The sequence below is a fragment of the Penaeus monodon genome, chromosome 11 (genome assembly GCF_015228065.2).
Source record: "Penaeus monodon isolate SGIC_2016 chromosome 11, NSTDA_Pmon_1, whole genome shotgun sequence".
Taxonomy (NCBI): Eukaryota; Metazoa; Arthropoda; class Malacostraca; order Decapoda; family Penaeidae; genus Penaeus; species Penaeus monodon.
In genome coordinates this window covers 5,643,106-5,650,652 of record NC_051396.1, presented here as the reverse complement: position 1 = coordinate 5,650,652, position 7,547 = coordinate 5,643,106, and positions in this window count along the sequence as shown.

Below are 7,547 nucleotides of genomic sequence, written 5' to 3'. Positions count from 1 at the left end.
TATGCAATAATTGTTGCACTTTTTCAGGCTTTCAGAGTTTTTCCACTGAGAAGGTATTCCTTAAAAGGATTGGCTAGTTTCAGTTGCAATTTCTCCTGCATCTATTACAAGGTCTATACTAATTCTGTCTTCACTGTGTTTTCCCTCTCTTCATGCCTTGAAGCGTTCTTTTTATTTCTTCTGTTGTGATGCTAGGTATGTTTCTAGTTACTGCGTTCACTTCTGTCCGTGGCTATTCATTTGAGTTAAAGTCTTCCACTACTCTTATGATTTCATTCTTATTACATGTCACTTCTCCATCTGGTTTCTTTAATGCATACAGTTGATTTCTCCCTATTCCGAGTCTCCTTTTAACTGTTTTTATGCTAGTACCTGAGATCGCTGTTTCATTTATTATTTGAGTACTGAATTTTCGTACATTTTTTTAAGAGTCTTTGTTAGGTTAGCTTATTATATTTTGTCCCTGTTTGAGGATACTATTATGACCCCACTTTTTGCATAAGCTCCTTAGCTTCAACCAGGAGCTTTGCTTGACATTCTTAACGCCTACCTCAAGTGCAGCTTCCTTTATTATGTCATTGAACTGTGTTGATTTGTTCACTGTTGAGATCGTCGCTGAGAAGTGAATATATGTTTTGAATGTTAAGGGTAAATTCTGCCGTTCTGCGCTTCAATTTAGCTAAATTTGGCTGCGGCTTTTGTACGAGTTTACTCCTTTCCTTTCTGGTGTAATTTAATTTGGCCTCTGACCATACTAAATAATAATATATATATATATATATATATATATATATATATATATATATATATATATATATATATAAGATATATATAATTATATATATATAATATATATATATATAATATAATATATATAATTATATATATATATATATATTATATATTATATTATATATATATATATATTATAAAATATATATATTATATAATATATTATTATATATATTATATATATATATATTTAATATATATATATATTATTATATATATTATATTAATATATATATATATATTTTATATATTAATATATATATTATATATATCTATATATATATATAAAATTATATATATATCATATTATTTATTATATATTAGTATGGTCAGAGGCCAAATTAAATTACACCAGAAAGGAAAGGAGTAAACTCGTACAAAGCCGCAGCCAAATTTAGCTAAATTGAAGCGCAGAACGGCAGAATTTACCCTTAACATTCAAACTATTCACTTCTCAGGACGATTCAACAGTGAACAAATCACACAGTTAAATGACTAAAAAAAGGAGCGGGCATTGAGGTAGGCTTAAGAATGTAAGAAAAGCTCCGGGTTAAGCAAAGGGAGTTAGCAAAAAGGGGGGTCAAAATAGTATCCTAAAACGGGGACAAAAATAATAACTACCTAAAAAAGATCTTAAAAAAATTACAAAATTCGTACTCAAATAATAATAAAACAGCGATCTCGGGTACTACAAAAAAACATTAAAAAGGGGGAACTCGGAATAGGGAGAAATAAACTTATGCATTAAGGAAACCGATGGAAAGTGCAGTAATAAATAAAATCAAAGATAGGGAAAGACTTTACTCAATAAATGCCACGGACAGAAGTGAACGCGAAACAGAAAATCCCTAGCATCACAACAAAAATAAAAAAACGCTTCAAGGCGAAGAGAGGGAAAACCAGTGAACAAATTTAATAGATTTTGTAATGTGCAGGAGAAATTGCAACTAAAACTAGCCAACCCTTTTAAGGAAAACCCTTTCTCAGGGGAAAAACTCTGAAACCCTAAAAAAAGTGAAAACAATTATTTTCATACAATAAATGAATAAAAAAGATCAAAAAGCTCCGACCATAGGGCCTCCTTTCATTTACTTAAAAACGGGTTATTATTTTCATCAAAATCCTCTCTGACAGTTGTTTACCAGCCAAAGGGGGACAGGCAGCTTCTGCAAAATTTCCAACAACGACCAACCCAAACCCTCCCCAAATAAAACAAACAATAACGAATATAAAAAACCCGTGTATGGCTTTCCCCTAAAAATAAAATTTTTGATCGTCAAAACCACATACTAGAAGAATCGAAGACGGGATAAAATAGGTATATTTAAAATATTGAAATATATATACAAACACGGGAAACCATCAAGTTCCACAGGGGAAACCGAAAAATACCAATTAAAAAGGTTTTTAGACGGGGTGATCCATCTCCCCAAAACTGTTTACAACTTGTCTTGGGGAAATTTTCAAGAAGTTAAATGGAAAGAAAAGGGTATCAAAATAGGAGACAAAATCCTAAAAAAATCTAAATTTTCAGATGATATTCCGTCGTTGACTTTGACAGTCCCAAACGTGCTTTTCGTGGCGAAATAAAGGAACGGTCCGTTTGACGACTTTTCGCAACGTTGCATGGCGAACGAGCGGGTTTGGGGGTAGTTCGCTCGCCTCGCGGACTTTTTTTGTAAACACAAAGATGGCCGCCTACCAAAACCCTTAAAGTACCTCTGCCGAAAACCCAATACAAAACATAGAGATCTCAAATATAAATATTTAATATAATCCCAAATGAAATAAAAAATTAAGAAAAATTTCAAAGTTGACCCTATTCAGAAAAAAGGGGACCCCAAAAACCCGCCCCTTTTATAAACCCAACAATCACCAAAAACAAAAATCACACAAAAAACCCAACAAGCAAGAAAAACACAAACATCAACAAAAAAACTTTAAAACACAAAGCAACAGAACACACAAAAACACAAACAATCCCCAAAAATTTCAGTCAAATCTAAAATTTATCCATTAGAGCGAAAACCCAAAACAAGACCTTGACAATCAAAGAAAATAGAAATAAAAAAGACGAGGCAAGCATTCGGAAAAAAACTCGCAGTTAAAAAGGAGATAAAGTACAAAAGACTTAGTCCCCCAAAAAAAAATAAAGACCCCAATAATGAGTCGTTCCCACACCACTAGAGATAAAACCCCAACAAGGGGGGAAACAAAAGAGACACTAACAAATAAAGTTTTCAGGATGAAACAAAAAAGAAGAAATCATTACATGTCAAACATAAAAATGAGCACAACCCAAAAAAAACAATAATAGAAATCTTACGGAAAAAAAAAAAATAAATAAAGGGAACATCTATTATCAAAAAAGTAATGAAACTCTAATGATTAAAGCCCCCATGAAACATTAGGTCGCATCCAAAAAAAGAAAAAAATTAGAATTTTTGGGCCCAAAAAAGAGAACCAACTTGAAGGATTATGTGAAACCTGTTAAAGGAAAAAAACAACTTTACTTAAAAATTTTCAGAAATAAGGAGAACATTAGGGGGAGGGTCTAACTTTTTTGCTAAGAAAAGAACTACAATAACGCTTAAAAAAACTAACAGCCCAAATTCATAAAAATAGAAGTTCTAGAAATAAAGATCAATACAAAAAAATAGCAAAAATTTTTAAAACTTATATACAATCCATGTAATAAATAAGGGAAAGAAGAATTAAATATTATATGGAACACATTGGGGGAAAAAAAAGATAAGGGGATTTTTCAATGCACCCAAATTTTAGAATCCAAATTTAAGCCCAAACTATAAAATATCAGTCCAAAATCTTACCCTTTTAAAAACCCCAGCAAAGCACAAAATAGACCCAAAACAAGGAAAAAACAAGCACTTTTGGCCTAAAAAATAACGTCACAAACATGACCCTTTTTGAGGTAGAAACAGGAGAAATTTTTAAAAAGTGACCACCTACCATTATCATAAAGCTAACCTTCCCCAAAAAAAAAAAAACAGACCCTAAAGAAAAGAAATGGAAATTTACAGAAGAAGGTGGGGAATAAAAAAAGGGGATAAAGATAAAAAAACTGAAAACAAAACCTTTAAGATTTAAACCAAACTTATTGAAAACTGGTTCAAAAATATAATTTTTGAAATGATTTAAACAAAATAAGTAAAAAAAACCAGGGTAGAACAATTTGCGACAACGATAAAACAAAGAATAAAGCTATAAAAATGGAGAAAACCCTAAAGAAAAAAAAAAATAAAAAACATCTGCGTATAGACGACAATAAAAGAAAAAAAAAAAAAACCTCTGTAAGAAATAATTTTTAAAACACTACAAGGGAAAATATGGGCTTTTAAAAAGCTTTACTGGGAAAAAATCAACATTTTAATACCCGATCATTTTTAAAGAACTTACCATACGGAAAAACACAAGCTAGAATTATTTAGAGAAGAAATTTTAAAAGGGAAAAGAAAAGGGAAAGGGATTACTAGAACTTCCCGATACCAAGATAACAAAAGAATGAAAATTTCCATAACAAAGGCAAAAAAAAAAAAAGCTATGGTTGGATGAAAAACGTATGAATTCTCAAACAAACCCGAATAAATCAACTCAAAACATACAAAAAACACAAAATTTACTGGGGGCAAAGGCTAACCCAAAAAAAAAAAGAAAAGTTTTGGTCAACCCCAAAACTAAAAATAAATAAAAAAACCTACAGATGCAGGTCCACCATTTATAAGTAAAAAACCATGCCTAGAAAAAAAAAACTTTGAAAAAATAATTAATAAATTGTATAGTGGGTTTTGAAAAAAAATAAGAAAAAAAAACATGTTAAATAGGTTTTAAACCCAATCAAACACAATTTATGCACTACAAAAAACAAATTTAACATCAAAAAAGCAAGAAGAAAAAAAAAGTAGCCCTAATCATTTCGCTTCGTAAAAACTTTTTTACTCAAATAACCCCAAAAAGCAATACCTATCAAAACCGTAAAAAGGAAAGGGAGCTCACCATTTTAAAATTTATACGTAATTTTTGAAAGACAGGACTTTTCAAAGGAAACTTTCCTAAATTATCAAGTTTTTTTTGCATACTATAAACTACTAAACATTTTGGGCCTGTTCTAAGCTATTCACCTAGTCACTTCTTTTAAATTAATAAATTTCGTTTTTTCACAATGGAGAATCCAAAAAAGAATAAAAAAGAATACAAGGGGGGGTACCCCGGGATCTCCTTTAAGCCCAACCCTCTCAATATCTGATTCGGACCTTTGAGGTAAAAAGATGCTCCTCAAAAATTTTCTTGCGATTTCCCCCTCATTTCATAAGTAAAAAACTTCGAAGAAGCAAACAAAAATTTAAAAAAAGGATAAAAAAAGGGCTCAAAGACTGGAATGGAGCTTAAAATAAAAAATCAAAAAAACAAAGTCCTGTTTTTCCAAACAAAAAGATCTGACAAATACCCGAATAAAAAGATAAAAGAGAACTAATATTTTCCTCAAAAACAATATATAGGCCTATATTTTTGCACCAAAACCACCAAAAAAAAAAAAAAAAAACATATGAGAATTTAAAAAAAAAAGGGGTTTTTAACAGAATAATAAATGAAAAGAAGAATGAAGAATTGCAAAAGAGAAACAATGATAACATTCTATAACATTCTAAAAATCAAATAAAATAGGGTTTTTGCAAATTTTTGGGGAGTAAAAGCTGTGAAAAGGAAATTCAAAAGTTACAAAAAGAGGGAAAAGTAAAAAGCTACAGGGTGTTTTAAATTCACCGATAATTATGTTACAAGCATTGACAAACCTAGCAAATATTGGAATATAAAACCAATAAAGATAAAAAAAAATTCATTAAGAGCGTGGAAGCTATTTAAGAAATTTAAAGGGTAACATAAAAATAAATATCACAACAAACATCAAAAAAAAATTTTTCCATCTTGGGATGAAATAACAAAATTACGAAAAAAAATTTTGGAGACTTTCAAAAAAAATGCCAGACCATTATCAACCCATTTTCATATGAGGAAAAAAACCAAAAATTTAAAAAAAAACATTCACAGATGGATTAAAATTTAAATCCCAAATTTAACACAGCGCTCTAATAAAAGATTTCAGCTCGTTTTTTTTATGGACACTTCCTCGGCAACAGAAATTTTTGGAAAAATGAATTTACGCCTTAAGCGGGCTAACATACTGCAAAAAAATGGAATTTTCAAAACAGATTTTCACAGATTCAAAATCAGCCTTATATCATTGCAGAATCATAAACCAAAAACAAAAAAAGACCTGATTACAGAAAAAACCCTATTAAAAAACACTAACAAATCGAATTTTAAAATAATCTTACAGTGGTCTCACGGAATAAAAGGACGAATTGCGACTCGCAGAAAAAAGCCCACAAAAAACGAACCCATAAAGGTCCCATGACCCAGAAGCATATAAGGAAACAAAGCAAACAGCCAAAAGAATTGGGAAAATAAATTGAATAATATACTAAAAAATAAAAAATACCCAATTAAAAAAAAACCAACCCCCAAAAAATGGACAAGATAAAAAAAAAAAGAAAAATTTTAAAGTATCATAAAAGAATTTTAAAGCATCAAGATTAAAACATTTACATCAACAAAAAATAGAAATACCCAAACTACGATGGTGCGACGGAAGAAAAAAAAAATAGAACACCTTAACTACTGTCCAAGATTTTAAATCATACTCATAATAAGAGATCATTTTCTAGATGCCCCCCCAAAAAAAAAAAAAAAAAAATCAATAATCCAATTAAATCTAATTTCGGTCGTTCAACCACCACTAAAAAATACAATTTTAAAACATAAGAACAATATAATTGAACGGAGAACAAATATAATTTTATATATAACTACAGAGAAGATTAGAAAAAAAAAGGCCAGAGGGTTGACAATATCTATCTAAAACTCTTAAAAAAAAAAGAAAAATACCTATTCCGAATTGTAACGTATATTTTTTGGTTTTTGGAAAAAGTCAGGAACACTAATGACTTGTGGTAATGTCTGACCACCAAAGAATATAATAGTGTAAATTTTCATCATGTAAACCTAAAAATATGTCTGTAGTTGAGATGAACTTCCGGAGCGTCATGTAGTTTTGGGGATAAAATTGATGATAATGTTACGTTTTCTTTTTAAAAAGCTTAAGACTATAATTTCGAAAGTTATAATTTTGGGAGGCAGGATAGATTACATATTTTGCCTTTATCCCAAAATGATTGCAAAATTTAAATTTAAAAAATAAAGTTGGAAAAAAAAATTTAAAAAATTAAAAGTTGGGATGTTCATTTCTTATGTAATCAGTAACTGTAATGGGGGGCAGTGAAATCAACTCTGTGGCTTTTTTGGACAGAATTGTATAGATTTTTTTCACAGGCAATTGTAGCTTAAATACACTACTACACAACAATAGTTTTATTTTTAACATAAAAGGGCATTTACTTTTCATACTAATTTTTAGCTGAATCCTTACATACGTATATAAACGATATATTAATTATATAATAATAATATATATAATTTTATAGAATAAAAATATATATATATTAAAAATATATATAATAATATAATAATAAATTATATAAATATATAAAATATATTATATATATAATATAAATAATATATATATATATATATACGTTATATAATATATTATAAATTTTTAAATATTATAAAATACAATTTGTTTTTTATTAATATATATTATATATTTTTTAATAGTA